At 44.5% G+C, this 16636-nt stretch overlaps 1 protein-coding gene across 1 annotated transcript in view; it reads right to left on the bottom strand.

Annotated features, from left to right (window-relative positions):
- The window catches only part of LOC139761903 (uncharacterized), a 128613-nt gene extending 113094 nt beyond the window's left edge, over positions 1-15519 (bottom strand). The window contains exon 1 of the mRNA XM_071686520.1: positions 15370-15519. The gene's annotated coding sequence lies outside the window, so the exon portion shown is untranslated. The remainder of the gene's footprint in view (positions 1-15369) is intronic.
- Positions 15520-16636: the final 1117 nt, after the last annotated feature.

The raw sequence follows: 16636 nt of genomic DNA, 5'->3' as shown, positions 1-16636 counted from the left end.
CGGTGGAAACAGTGTGCTATAAGCAGCGGTAGGTGATCATAAGCTGCCGGTTAACAGGTGGGATTATGTGGAGTTGAGTACACTTCGTTTGATATTCGGCCGATACGTGTTGGGCAAGGAAGAGAGTTTATCCAAAACGGAGGACTGGCTATGAGTGCAAGCGAGCAGCGTCTCAATACACAGAGGTCATGGAGAGGGAACACCGCATCTATATCGTGGGCAGGGGAACGTCGTGGTTTCTGCAGGTGGCTGACGTGTTGGCAGTAGTAGTAGTAGTAGTACCTGATATCGTAAAACTACAACTTAAACTACCTAATATCGTAAAACTACAACGTAAACTACCTGATATCGTAAAACTACAGCGTAAACTACCTGATATCGTAAAACTACAACGTAAACTACCTGATATCGTAAAATTACAACGTAAACTTGAGCGCCTACACTGAGTGAACGGCGCAGTTCAGTTCACCGTCGAGGAAGAAGGAAATGAAGACATTACGTACCAGGACACTTGTGATGATAACAGGAGCTGCGAGACGTGGTGAAATTCATAGTGTATCGTAAACCAACTAATAAGGACGATTTCTTCACTACCAGTCCGCACATAATGATAAGGTGAGGCCCGGTGTTGTGACTGTGGATTCACGCTACGTGCATTACGCACATGAAGCTATGAACACTTGAAAAGTGATATTAACTACATCAACGAAACCTCTAGAAGCATAGAGTGTCCTACAGGTTTATTACGGAGACTCTGAAGAAAGAAGACGAAAGGCGAAGAGAACCATGGGGACGCAGGGAAGAACAAGGTGAGAACACCAGAAACATCAACAGAGGATATGTTCCCGTCCTGAATTCTAAGCAGGTTGCCATCATAAAGTGAATACTTCAAGGACACAAATGCCTGCTTAGGTGGCTGCATCTGGGAAGAGAACTGGGGAATTTGGCAGGAAAATGGAATGTTCAAAGCATTGACAATCCCACGACTGATAGTGTAGTATGCAAGAGACCTTGTGCAGAATGTGTTAAATTGCATTGTCAGGATGATGGGACTTGATCAAAAGCTTAGAAGATCAGAAAAGGAGACATAAGATTTCATAGGACATCTAATGCAACTGTTGTGCATGTGGACAAAGAATCTCACCTTCCAAGGTGGGAAAATGTGCGAGTAGTAGAAAGGAGTTTGAACAAGATGTCAAGGAAAGCCCTGGAAGCAACATACATACTTCTACAGGAGTCTATGAGAATTCGAGAGCTGGTGGCATCACCTTGGCACGGGCAGGGGTGCAGGTGGCCTCACACGAGCGGAGGAAAGGAGCGAAGGCAGGAGAGCCGACCCACAAATCAGTGCACAGGAGATATGGACAGGGTCACGGCTGACGGGTTGGGCGCGTCTTTGATCTGTATGCCTTATTCAGTCCACTCAGGAAGACAATAGTGTTGAAAGGTCTGGATTAAAGTCTATACTCCAGCCTGCTGTGTCAGATACCACCACTACTCCAACACATGTTGACAGAGACGTTACACAAACACACACACACACACACATATATATATATCATATATATATATATATATATATATATATATATATATATATATATATATATATATATATATACATATATCACACATAGTGCCCTCCAACAGCAAGGACTCGAACCCTGTACCATTTGTGTAGTAGCTAGCTACGCTAACCACTAAGCTATGCTGCCCATAATAGGGAAATGGCTATCCGATTATGAGTAATTGGACATCCTTCTTCCTACGTCCATGAGCAACGGGGTCTATACCGGTCATATCCTGTCAGGCTCACCTTACTCAGTGACCAGCAGTTTACTGAGCTTGGTGTCACACGTAAAGGTATATGAACACAAATATGGTGCAAATGAAAAGGAACTTTCACAGAACACAAAATGGCCTCCAACAGCAAGGATTTAAACTCCATACCATATGTGTGGCAGCTGGCGAGCGTACCCAGCAACCACACAAATGGTACAGGGTTCGATTCCTTGCTGTTGGTGGGCACTGTGTTCTATGAAAGTGAGCGTTCATTTGTACTGTATTCGTGTGTGTGTGTGTGTGTGTGTGTGTGTGTGTGTGTGTGTGTGTGTGTGTGTGTGTGTGTGTGCGTGTGTGTGTGTGTATATATATATATATATATATATATACAGTTCCCTCAGAAAGCCTGGTCCGCTTGCTCCCCCGCACCATGTATTTTCGAAGGCGATGTCACACGAACAATTCAGTGCTTTGTCATCTCTTCTTTGGCCTTGATGACCATCTGCAGACGTCTGGACTTGGATTTGGCAAGGTTCCTGAAGTATTCTAGGTCCATGTTTTGGGTCCACAGGGTCTTGATCTCCTAAATGAGGCGAGGCACCGATGAGGTGTTGCAGGAAACAGCCCCCTGATTGTACACTCTCAGCACCCAGTGCACCTAGAAATCTCACGTGTGCCCACATTTTTCCGCTTCCAGGCGAGAATTCGGGTCTTCTCCTCCTTAGGAAAGTCCAACCAAAAGCGAAATTCCCAAAATGAGAGTGGTAGCCAGGAAGAGTAAAGAAAGAACATCCCTCCCATACGATAACCTGAGGCACACTGAGGCGGGTCGTTCATGCCCACTAGTCTCAGCGACGAAATGTACGATGATTTCACCCGCAGCGAACCTCAGCCGTGTATCGTCTCTAAAACTATATGGAGGGGTGAGGGGACAATGTTTTTGTGTATAACATATCCGTGGTGTCAAAGCGTCCTCGCCATGATTAAGACTTTTTTTTATTTTCTATTTCCCTCTGCAAAGCTTTACCTTCGCCTCTCCTTATCACTTGTCATGTTAATGTCATCTTTTCCCCAGGGGCAGCTCCACCTACCACTCTACTCATTAGCCCTACACTATTTATTACAGTCATATCCCCCCTGACCATCACCATTATCTCTCACGTCTAAATCGACTGGATGAAAAAAAAAAAAAAATTGTTTCTCCATACTGCTGTGATTTGCGCCTGTGCAAGATACTAGCGCGCTCCACGCGAGGGTGCTCCGGGACTGGTAAGGGGTTGGATTGAGATTATGGAGAGAGAGAGAGAGAGAGAGAGAGAGAGAGAGAGAGAGAGAGAGAGAGAGATAAGACACATGATGTTATTTACCACACACGTGGGTATGGACAGTAAATCACAGACTATGAATTGTGCTGCAACATCGCCGGGGTGTGCACGGGGAGTTCTTCTTGCGCCACTCCCGTCTTCTTCCGGGGTTTGAGCGCCAGCCATACGTCAGGTGAGGTCAGATGAAGGATACAGTGAACACATTACTCGTATCTTAAAACCCTCACTCACCAAGGTCGGTGGTCATGTCTGGTGATCGCTTGCCTGTCCGGACGAGAAACTGCTCGTTTTCTCTGTCTCATTGTCCCGTCCATGTGACAGAACCTCCACCCGTTCTTTTAAACAGGTGGTATATCTAAACCGTTTGAGCATTAACGGTACGAGTTCATAACCATGGCGGTAAGACCCCTTAAAAGCACGACGCTACAACATTTGGTTGTAATTGGCTTGACCCTTCGGGAGCAGGTCAAAGGCCAAGCCCTCGAATTTAAAAAGAGCCGTACCATCGTGTACCAAGGGTCGTACCGTTGTGCCCAAGGATGGTACATTTGAGCTCAAGGACTGCATCGCAGCGCTGAGAGGTCGTACCCTCGTGTTATAGGAATCGCACCGTCATTTCGAAGGATTGTACCGTCGTGCTGAAAGAACGCACCATCGTGCTGAAGAACCGTACCGTCGTGCTGAAGAACCGTACCGTCGTGCTGAAGGACCGTACCGTCGTGCTGAAGAACTGTACCGTCGTGCTGAAGAACCGTACCGTCGTGCTGAAGAACCGTACCGTTGTGCTGAAGAACCGTACCGTCGTGCTGAAGAACCGTACCGTCGTGCTGAAGAACCGTACCGTCGTGCTGAAGAACCGTACCGTCGTGCTGAAGGACCGTACCGTCGTGCTGAAGGACCGTACCGTCGTGCTGAAGGACCGTACCGTCGTGCTGAAGGACCGTACCGTCGTGCTGAAGGACCGTACCGTCGTGCTGAAGGACCGTACCGTCGTGCTGAAGGACCGTACCGTCGTGCTGAAGGACCGTACCGTCGTGCTGAAGGACTGTACCGTCGCGCTCAGGCTGGTTAGATATTGTGAGTTGCCCGGGGTATGACGATGGCGTGATAACAGTGGCTCAGGAGGCAAGTCACTGGTCAACACAGCCTAACCTTCGCCATCACCCATGGTCCGTCACACGCGCCCACGGTCAGTCACACGCGCCCATGGTCCCGTCACACGCGCCCACGGTCCCGTCACATTCACCCATGCACCGCCACCACCATCACCAACAGGAACTACACCAACAAGAACACATCACCACCACAGCCACCACCAACCACGGAGAGTAAATCAGGACGTCCAAGGCAGTAAATACGTGCCCGGGAACGAGCGGTGGTGCGTCTTACACCGAACCCGTCCACCACAACTGTATATCAATGTGGTGTTAAGGTGAAGCCCAGATGTGAAGGGAATAAAGATGTTCTTTGCTTGAGGTTAAAATGTGTTGAGGCTCTGGAGTAATTAGATGGACTGAAGGTCGGTTCTTGGTAAAAGACAAAGGCCACTACGTAGTCGCTGCTTCCTAAGCATCAAAGACCTTTCCTTTCTTTGTTCAGAGGCATACGTGTGTATGATTGGTTATAAGCTGTACGGTGATGAGTTTTATACACCGTGATGCTCCTCCTCAGGTCTTTATATGTCTAGACTAGTATGTATATCTATCTCTGTATCTATGTCCTACTCATACTGCGACATTCTTGCATCATGCATACAAACAATCAAGGTGTGCAAACGCATGAAACTTTCAATACATACACAGAAAAACACACGTGATCGGAACCTTTTAAGTTCTTGAAAAGAGACTGATGACGAACACAGTGAAATGTTCTTCAAGCGATGAACGGATAGAACAACTAGATGAGAAAACATGACATTAAACATTGGAACTTGTTGGAAAAGATGTGTAAGACTGTGCAAGATTGGTGGATGGACGGGATAAAATGATTGAAAACCTGGCAAATACAGATATCATTCACAAATCTATAAAGTCGTATGATTATTAGGAATACTCAATAGATGGGGCCCCGCAAATGTAAAACTCACTCCCCGCACAGTACAATTAGGTAATTACGGATAGATGATTTCAATCACACACACACACACACACACACACACACACACACACACACACAGGTATGGAAAGCAAGGACGAATATAGCAGAGTAAGAGATGAAGAATAAAGAAGTTTGAAAGGTATATCTTGGACGACAAGACACTTGACAATCCAAAACTTCACAAATTCATAAGAAGTAACCGGTCAGTTAAGAACAGCTAATTATGTTAAGGGATTCAGATGGAAAAGCTGTTGACGATGTGAAAGTAAGTAAGGAATTGAATAACATCATAAGTCCTTCGACTGTGGAAGATAGCATGGGCCCTACATCATTGAGATGGAGTGAGGAAGTCTTTGAAAAGTAGTGTCATTTCCAGATAGACATAAAAGTACTAGAGTGTTTTGATCCACATAAGACTCAAGGTTTTGATGATGCATCACCATAAGTGCTGAGGACGTGCGAACATACAGTGACAAACCATCTGAAATGTTTCAAGACGTCGAGAGCGAAAGGGAAAAATTGCCATGGGAATGACAGAAGGCAAACGCCATACACTATTTCTAATTGAAAGACAAGGCGAATGTGCCGAACAGCAGACAAACTGGTCTCCCTAACAAGCTCTGGGAAAAACAGATGATCAGAAAGGAAATGGCTAACTCCTTGCAAAAGGGAAAACTACCTAAGTGTGTGTGTGTGTGTGTGTGTGTGAGAGAGAGAGAGAGAGAGAGAGAGAGAGAGAGAGAGAGAGAGAGAGAGAGAGAGAGAGAGAGAGAGAGAGAGATCACGGTTTCCGGGGGAAGGAAGTCATGTGCGAATGGTCTAGTCTACGAGAGAGTGAACTCAGTTTTGGGGACAAAGGAGAAGACTGGGTGTACAGTCTATATCTGGAGTGCCAGAAAGCGTTTGACACCATACAGAAAGCTGGTAAAGAAAACGGATCATCAGGCAGATATAAGAGTGGGGAGGAATACTTAAGCAATGGCCAGAAGATGATCGAAGTAGATGGGAGCAAAAGACACATGTTCAGCGGAGTCTTCTGCCGTTGGCTTGTGTGTGTGCTTTACATAAACAAACACAGCAACGTCAATCCGGCACGCATGCGCAAACACTCAACCACGCATCCAATTGATTATAACCAATGGAATATACATATAATAGATACGGATCAATGATTTTATGAACCCCTTATCATCTCTATCTAATTTAGATGACTGCCTGGTAAACAATTCATATTCTCTCTCTCTCTTGGTCGCTTTCTCTCCAAGGATAGGTCGATGTATAAAAGAATTTCTCTCCATATTCATCTCCAGGAGAGAGAGAGAGAGAGAGAGAGAGAGAGAGAGAGAGAGAGAGAGAGAGAGAGAGAGAGAGAGAGAGAGAGAGAGCTCACGATGCCCTATATCCCACGGAGAGAATCGTCCCTCTCACCTCCTGTTCCCGTGGGCGTAGAATATCTCATCTCCCTACTTCTCTGCCACCACGGTGACATGACTTTCCTTCGTCTGTCGTAAGAATAGAGAACAAAAAAAAAAAAAAAAAGAACTCTACCGTCGGAGGGGACCAAAAATTTTTCTCTCAAGTGTCTTCAGCGCAAGCGAGGAAGAACATAGTCTCTTGCTTCTAATCTCTTCTACTACTACTACTACGAGAGAGAGAGAGAGAGAGAGAGAGAGAGAGAGAGAGAGAGAGAGAGAGAGAGAGAGAGAGAGAGAGAGAGAGAGAGAGAGGTTACCATCGTCTTGTGCTCGAGGTAAGAACGGTACCTGCACCGTACAACCCCCCCCCCCCCCCCCCCCGTCTCACCCTCTACAAAGGGACAAAGGGCTGTACCTCACCCACTTGCTCAGGGCCTTGTCCTCCTGTTGGGGCTGGGGCGTTCATCATGATTGGGGGGTTGGGGGAGGCAAGGAGCGACCATGTAAGGCAGGGTAAGGTAGGGGGTTGGGGGGTGTGGGGTGGGGGAGTTAAGGGCCTAGGGCGTCAGGGAGATAATGGAGGGTAAAATGGAGCAACGGGAAAGCTGATGTATGGCAGGCAGGACACCAGAGGGCTTAGGGAGATGTTCAGAGTGCATGGTAGAAGGAGAGAGAGAGAGAGAGAGAGAGAGAGAGAGAGAGAGACTGACTCTGGAGTCCACATGGGAATAAGGAAGAAACAGACGAGACAGTAAAGAAAAGAAGGGAAGAGGAGGAGCGAACATGGGAGGCAAGAAGACAATCAGGGAAGAAGAGGTAAAGAAAGAGGTAAAGAAAGCATCCAGCTCAGCCCTCAACATCCGGCCCAGCCCTCAGCATCCAACCCAGCCCTCAGCGTCCAGCCCAGCCGAAAGCGTCCAGCTCAGCCCTCAGCATCAAGCCCCGGCCCTTAGCGTCCAGCCCAGTCCTCAACATCTAGCTCAGCCCTGAGCATCCAGATCAGCCCTCAACATCCAACCCAGCCCTCAGTATCCAGCCCAGTTCTCAGCGGCCAGCCCAACACTACTGCACCATAACTTACAACAGTAAGTCATTCAGTACCTCCGGCGGTGTCTTGAGCCTGACGCTCCTGGGCAGTTGGTGATAGATGGGCCATGTTGGCTGATGACGGAGCGGGAAGACGGAAGACACGAAGGATTAGATGTGAAGGGAGTAAAGGGAAAGGAGGAGTCAAGAAGGGTAAGGAGATGGGAAAGAGGCAAAGAGAACAGTAAGGGTCGTGGAAGAAGAAGAAGACGGTGGCGAAGGAGATTAGAAAAAAACAGAACATGTAACGCGGCCATGGTAGAGCATGGGTAAAAGAGGAGATGCAAGTGGGGTATGAAGGACCTGGAAGCAGAGGAGAACGATGGATGAGTTCGAGGAAGAGACAGAGTACTTGAAGAAGGGATAGTGTAAGGAAAAGAGGTGTTAAAGAAACGAGGAGGCAACGAAGATGGGAAAGGGTGACAGCAGGCGAAGAGAAAGAGAGAAGGTGGTGAAGTATTGGTAGATGATGGGCAAGTAAAGATAAGGACTACGTGGAAAGTGCAGATAACAGGAGAACCTGACAACCCATGACAAGATTATCTGCTGGGGGATAGTAAATATGGGAAGAAGAGATAACAGAGGACCTCATGAATGGTAAAGCAGAGGACATCTCCAGCAGGAGTCTCTACAGGATGTCGGAGATGGTATAAGTAATGGTGATGTAGCGAAAGGAGAAGTTTGGTGGGCAGGAAGGTATACAGATGGAGGGGGAATAGTGACAGATATAAGGAGGGAAGGGGATGAAGGAAGTCCGGAGGACAGATGGGTGTGGCAAATCAAAAGACCCACAACAAGTGTGGTGGCTAACTGTACCCGGAGGTTTGAGGAGGAGGGGGTGTGGGTGGGCAGCCCCAGCAGCAGCAGCAGCTGCACACCTCCTCCTCCACCACAACCCCACCCCCAACCTACTAATCCTCTTACCCAGCTCATAAACACGACAGGATTCTTGAGAGCGCGCACACCGTCACCTTAAGAGATAACCCCCAAACAGCAGACCACAATATATCCAGGCGGAGAGATACAGCCAATATAGCCGGACTCGGAGACTCAAAACGCGTGTTAACAAGGGGGGTGCGTCTGGTGGACTCCCCGCCTCTCGTCTATCAGAAAGTTACCTTGTGTATACGTCCGGTTTGCACCAGATGCACTGCGCCACTGAGTAAAGGATTACCCGGACCTTCGAGTCAACAGGGATGGGTGTGGACTTGGGCTGTAAGATGGGAACAAGTGGCCACGGATTTGAAGTGGGGGAGATATAGATGGACCCCTTAACCTGAGTGTCGATATTTTATAAGACGCGAATACACACCCCATCTTGTTGCAGACGACAGAGTTTCTATATGATATGTCTCCAAGGTTATCTACACATATATAATACGTCTCCAGGGTTAGTTACACATATATGATATGTCCCCAAGGTTATTTACACATATTTAGTATGTCTCCAAGGTTATTTACACGTATATGCTGTCTACCCCTATCTACACATATCTGACGTCTCCAAGGTTATTTACACATATAATATGTCTCCAAGGTTATTTACACATATAATATGTCTCCAAGGTTATTTACACATATATAATATGTCTCCAAGATTATTTACACATTTAATATGTCTCCAAGTATATCTACACATTCATTATGTCTCAAAGGTTAGCTACACAATACATAATTACTATTTTTTTTTTCTTAATCAAACTATACATTTCAACAGGCAAAATGTATTGAAGAGGAAACAGTCATTGTGATATACCTACTATCCCCTTGTATAAAGCTGAAGATAAACGTTCATCTAGGGACGATAATTTCTGAGATCGACCTTCAACTACCCAATTTCTCTTTTGAGTCGAATTTCTCTCAGAATCTCCTCTAGTTTCTCCCCGAGGGAGCGTCTTACAGCGTACAGCACCTGATAAGATGAAGTCGTATATAATGCTAACGATACACTCGCAAGAATTCCTTTACGTTTGGTGTCTGGTTTCAATTAACAGTGCGTCTGGTTTCTCCCTTTTGTCGCTGTGCGAGATGCGTTGTGTCCATGACGTTTGGTGTTTGGTTTCTTCCTGCGGTTTCAGCTGTGGTATTAAATGGTTTCTCTCTGTGCGTGTACTGCTTGCGTGAGGTATCTTGTGTGTGTGTGGTTTTCATCCGTGGTATCTAAGTTTTCCCCGTGATGTCTGTCTGGTTTCTACTCGTGGTGTCTGTCTGGTTTCTACCCGTGGTGTATGTCTGGTTTCTACCCGTGGTGTTTGCCTTCTGGCCTAGTTATCAGGTACTTGGTTTCGATATGTGGTATGTCGGCATGTTACGTTTACGCAGCAAGAGAAGAAAAAGAAGGAGAATGGGAAGAAAATATTAGATACAAGGGAGAAAATGTAGAAACTGACAGAAGTAGAAAACGGAGGCGGACATGGATACAAATGGGGACGACAGACGATACAGACACATTCAACAAAAGATAAGACATAGACAACAGACAATACAGACACAGTGGTCACTTAAACAACGGATAATACACAGACTACGAGCGATACACAGGATATATCAACAAGAGATGACACAGTTACAGATAACAGGTACACATACGATACATAAACAACAGATATCCCCCCAGGTGACCACCCAACCCCCCCTAGCCTTGCTAACCCCCCCACCCCAAACATCATTTTCACCGGCGCAACGATGCCCGCGGCTCGCCCGCTGATCGATGGCTGCCCAGACTGGTAGGGAAAAAAAAAGAAATTGGCTCTCAGCCTCCAGAATCCGTGGCTGCCAGTCATGTTGTCTGGGTTAGAATTCTAGGGGTGATGGTTCAGTCGCTGGGGTGATATGTGGGGTGGAAGGTTTCAGGGGGTGATGGTTAGGTCGCTGGGGTGATATGTAGGGGTGGATGGTTTTAGGGGGTGATGGTTCAGACGCTGGGGTGATATGTGGGGAGGATGGTTTCAGGGGGTGATGGTTCAGTCGCTGGGGTGATATGTAGGGGAGGATGGTTTCAGGGGGTGATGGTACGGACGCTGGGGTGATATGTGGGGAGGATGGTTTCAGGAGGTGATGGTACGGAAGCTGGGGTGATATGTGGGGAGGATGGTTTCAGGGGGTGATGGTTCAGTCGCTGGGGTGATATGTGGGGAGGATGGTTTCAGGGGGTGATGGTTCAGACGCTGGGGTGATATGTGGGGTGGAGGGTTTCAGGGGGTGATGGTTCAGACGCTGGGGTGGTATGTAGGGGGTGGATAGTTTCAGGGGGTTGTGTAGGGGTGATATATGGGGGTGGACGATTTCAGGGGGTGATGTTTCAGACGCTGGGGTGATATGTGGGGGTGGAGGGTTTCAGGGGGTGATGGTTCAGACGCTGGGGTGGTATGTGGGGGTGGATAGTTTTAGGGGGTGATGGTTCAGATGTTGGGTGGATGATGGGGTGCCCATCTGCCTCTAGCGGAAAATTAGAGATGGGGAGGATATGAATATGAAGTTGTGGTGGGGGTGGATATTGTAAGGGATAGTAGTTGTAGTGGGTGTAGATGTAATTACCTTGAATGGTAAAGGGAGGGGAGTTCTACACTCGTGGGGCCCCCACCTTTGTGTGTGTGTGTGTGTGTGTGTGTGTGTGTGTGTGTGTGCGTGTGTGTGTGTGTGTGTGTGTGTGTGTGTGTGTGTGTGTGTTTTACACAGGTGTTGCCCTTCTCTTGACCTAGTCTATATGTACCGTGTGTTTACTCTTTGGTGCGTACACACACACACACACACACACACACACACACACACCTAGGTTGGCTGTGGGCTGATTACCCTTATCAAGATTCGAACCCCATGTCACAGTCGGCGTCGTCAAACCAGTTTAGAAACTTGAAAGCTGTGATCAAGACACCTCTTCCTCTTTCCTTCTTCCACTGTGCGAAAACTTAAGGTCTCCAAACTCTCACTGTAACCCTGTTCTTTTCATTCTGGCACCATCTTTCTTACCCTCCTCTCTGGACCTTTCTAAAGACCACGTGTGATCAAACTCTAGAACCATATTTCTAGTTTCAGTCAGATGAAGGACCTGAACAGAACGCTAAAAACATTTCAGTATTCATGTACTTAAAAAAAGAAAATTTCTCTGACCGTTCTCGTAAGGTGGAGCTCTGGCGACAGTGTGTGTGTGTGTGTGTGTGTGTGTGTGTGTGGCAGCAGTCTGTATGAGGTCCGCGTTTATCATTCTTTGTGATTTGATCAGAGACCACAAGGTTATCAGTCGTATCTGTCGCTGTCTCTTTACTTGCATATATATATATATATATATATATATATATATATATATATATATATATATATATATATATATATATATATATGTGTGTGTGTGTGTGTGTGTGTGTGTGTGTGTGTGTTTGTTTATCATTCATGCATTACGGTGCAAAAGGGATACGCTAATCATCTCTTTCATAACCTTGCAATCAGAGTCAGGGTGATCGAGATGGTTTACGCAGATGTACCAGCCTAAGCGAATCACATCATCTGTGAGATACAATACTATCAAAATTATTATCCAGCGTCTGAATCGTTCAGTAACTGGATTATCTATTCACTGTCTGAACTACCTAGTGTTTAAAATGCCCAATGGCTAAGTTGTCTTTTGTGTTTAAACTGCCCAGCACAATGTCTATATTGCCCCTCTGTCTACAATGTCCAGTGTCTATACTGTTCAATGTCTAAATTGTTCAATGTCTAAATTGTCCAGTGTCAAAGTTGTTCGGTGTCTAAGTTGGTCAGTGTCTAAATCATCCGGTGTCTAATATATTTCAATGGAACAGACGATGGCTAGAGAAGATCACTGGCGCCAGGTGGAAGCCAAGTAGTCTATGGGGGTCCAGGTGGAAGCCTGGATCAGACTGAGGTCCAGATTGACTTATCTATCTATCTATCTATCTATCTATCTATCTATCAATTTTTCTGTAAATCCATTCCAATATACTCTGAATAAAGATAAGTTATTACTTGAATACTTAAAACAGCTCTTTGGAGCGAACTTCATGTATGTTTATGAACTTTGACAAAAGTGAAATCATGAGATTAAACTTCCAGATTAAATATTCGTTGACATCAGAAACTGTAATATCTATATCACTTATTACAATCTTAAACAAGGAAATTCAAAGGACTTAGTAGTAATGAAATGAAGTTTCGGTTTAACTCGGGTTACTTATATAAGTACTTATATAAGTACTAAGTAAACAGCCGCTTGGAGAGACGATGACAAATCCAAAAACAGAGAAGACAACTTTACTTTTAGTAAAGTTAGATTTATTCAAGTCTATGAAGAAGCATCGTCTAGTTTGCGGTGTGGAGAGAGAGAATAGAATGAAGAGAAAAGAAGCAACTAAAAAGTAACTAGAAATCTATGAACAAACACAGGACAATAAGATGAATACAGGAAATTCAGCTCAAAAATAAACACGGAAAATTCAGCTCAAACGTAAAAAACTCTTGCAGAGTGAGAGAGAAATGCCATACATGGTGTTGGTACATAAGTAGTGAAGGAGTCGGGGCAATAGGAGGGAAATAAAGCGATTGATGGTTGGTTAGATACAGAGACAAATAGGGATTCTCTCTCTCTCTCTCTCTCTCTCTCTCTCTCTCTCTCTCTCTCTCTCTCTCTCTCTCTCTCTCTCTCTCTCTCATCCCTATGAGGCAGTGAAAATCTTGGGCAAAAATTTTGGATAAAAGATCCTTTTAATCATATCCTTCTTTCCTCCTTCCATCAACTTTTTCCTTCCCTCTCTTTACAGACTCCTTCCCTCCTCCTTTCCCTCACACTCACTGTTCCATCGTTCCCCGGAACACTTCATCAGCCTCTCACCTTCAACTAATTGACACACACATGGATCTCCAGCCCGTAACTATCAACTCTGATTAACATAAATTTTGTTCTTTTCCTGGAAAAATCAATTAAATGAATCAGCCTCGTAAAAGCTTCTTCTTCATGAAACTTTAATGTTTTTTTTTTTTTCGTTCTCATCTTTGTGTGTTTCGTTCAGTTATTCATTTACGTATATATATATATATATATATATATATATATATATATATATATATATATATATATATATATATATATATATATATATATAATTTTTTTCTTGAAATCCTTTCTAATGTGTAGTTGTGAACATCCAACACCGTAATCACAAAGATGAACTCACACTATGCCTAGGGTATAAGTGCATGCTTGTCATCTTATCTGCGAGCTCTTACAAGCCATCCGCGGCAGGGCAGTATTATAAAAGCAAAATTTATTGGAGCAGTTCACGGCCTGTAAATCTTGCCCAATTGCCATCTTATCCGGGAGCCGTTGTGGCCGAAATCATGCTGCCTTTGTGGGCGATTATCAAAGTACACTGCCGTGTGTTGTATCCGGCTCAAGATAGTCTTAATCCCACGGGCGCAGGTGTCGCATTCCCCTTAACTCATCAGCGTCCATCGAGACACTTTTACACCCGATACATCATACTCAAGATATAGCCTTAACGTCAGACTAGTAGAGAGAAGCCTTATGGCATTAGACCTTTCGCATCCAAACCGCTCCATAACCAACCATCAACCCACGAGTAGAAATAAAAAAGCTGGTCCGCGCCACACATTTCAGCCTGTCTCCACATTCCCCTCCCAACTCCAATGACACAAGAGACAAAACATGTACGTACACACCGAAATGACCCGACAAACACTTAACAATCACCGGCCTACAGCAATCTTACATACCACCAGTACAGATATACCCCCATCTGAAACTACGTTCCCCAGGAGTGTACGAGTAAAGTTTTCTTATCCTCTTTTATAGACGCCACCCAACTCCGAAGTCACAGTTTCAGTACTGTATCCCAAGACCCCCGTCATGCCCAAGAAACAACTTCAACACCGAAGAAACTGAACGCTTACTAACTCCTTAGTTGTCCTGTGCTCAACGTACAGCGACATACAAGCAACATTATCACTTTATGACTAGTGGTTGCACCAGGTAGGGCGTGGCCGGCTTCCTGAGCTCTGCAGGACATGCATCCGTTGAGCTTAACCCTACACACCTCTGATAACGACCTTTAAACAAGGAAAAATTTTTCTTCCTCGTTTTCTTAACAGTTACCGGTAACAAGTGTATATTTCATCACTGATTTTTACTGCCCTCTTAAAACACCTACGTCTCCCGAGCCTGCCCGACTCTCCCACCCGCTCACTGAGGAGTCAGATTTCAGTGTGCTTTCGGTGCACTTAACACGTTTACGTATTTTTCGATATGTCTTGATAAAGAAATACAATTTCCTGACCAAAACGATCCTGAAAGGTTATCTAGAAATTTTTGAATAATTGTTTCAGGAAAATATCCTTATATACTGGACCCCGACGTGAAAACAATTCTTAATATGGCCTACATAAAAAGGATTAGTTCTACAAGGATGTATTGCGGTCTTGGAATAATCATTAACACCTGAGGGTGTTTAACGAACTTTCGGATGGGAGTTTAAATTATAACGGTCATAACGATCCCGAGCTGATAGCCCTACAGCCCAACCTCCCGATCGTATTTTGCATATCACTCAAAGAAAATATAACTGTCTAATTATACTCTCTTATGAAATTCATTATATCAAAAATGTAAATAACGAATAAACAACTCCACTTACTTGTTTCATTGTAGAGCTGCTTACCACTTGAAAGTCGTCACTTCTGTGTCCTAGCGAACAACACTAAAATATGGCTTCCATTCGCTGCCTCGTCCCGGTTGAATGTTTACATATTTTGAATGTCTATATACACCCGATGTCGGCGCTTTACGGTTGTCTGTCACTGTTCGCATATTCACTGGTATGTAAACTCTTTTTACAACGTAACACTTTGGTAATAATGGAATGAAAAACGCGTTTAAACAATAGTATAAACACAGACACTCCGACCGCGTCCTTTCGCCACCAATGTTTTGAGTCAACTAAAGTTGGACAGACGTGCCAGCCGTATGATCCAATAGCTTCAGCCAACGGCTGCGCCAATCACTCGTTTGAAATCCAGATTTACACATTCAAACTTACGTTAAACTTATAAACAATACTTTAAACGCACGTTTGCACTCGTAAACCCAAAAAGGGTAAATTCAATGATACACACTTTTGAGTATGAAAATGCTATGAGAATTTAGAGAATAGATTCTGGAATAGTAGTAATTAAATGCCATCATAGAAAGCGTACTAACGACCACAGACTGTCCTTTTCTGTCAGACTAGGGGCCTGGCGCGGAATGGCATAATTTCAACTCATCGAAAAATACGACGCCCCGAGTGAAAACTGTGGCTATGACTGTTATGAATAAATACTTTGGTATACAAAACGGTGTCTCATCTCACACTCATCATAAAGTGTTATGTAGCTTTTTAAATCTTTGTCCACCGGTGAAAATAAGACTTTTGTGCTGTTTTCGCCGAGCAAGAAAAACAAATATGACTCTATTTATACGTGATCATGTGAAGCTTGTGGCTCTTCAGGTGAGATATTCCACCTCCCGTGAAATTTGGTATAGCGTAGCATATACCGTAAAATCTAACCATCTATTTTACCTTTTACGTTCATACAAATATCCAAAAGTAAAGCTCTGTGGGATTTTGCAATGTGATCTTCGAATCAACTGATAGATGTACCCTGAAAGACTTTTGGGTACAATAATCCAACTGCTTCATGATTAATGGTTACAGTTTATATATCGTCACGAAAAACAAAAAGCGGTTGCACAGCGTATGAGACGAAGCTGTACTTGAACACAATTTGTAGCGTGTAAAAACTTTTGATAAAGTATAACACATCATATTTTCTTTTATAATCTCTCGTATATATATATATATATATATATATATATATATATATATATATATATATATATATATATACTCGTATAAGAGACTT

Source organism: Panulirus ornatus, chromosome 42, assembly GCF_036320965.1.
Source record: "Panulirus ornatus isolate Po-2019 chromosome 42, ASM3632096v1, whole genome shotgun sequence".
In the NCBI taxonomy this organism is placed as follows: Eukaryota; Metazoa; Arthropoda; class Malacostraca; order Decapoda; family Palinuridae; genus Panulirus; species Panulirus ornatus.
The sequence above is the reverse complement of the archived record's forward strand: the minus strand, read 5'-3'. Positions and strand labels throughout refer to the sequence as shown.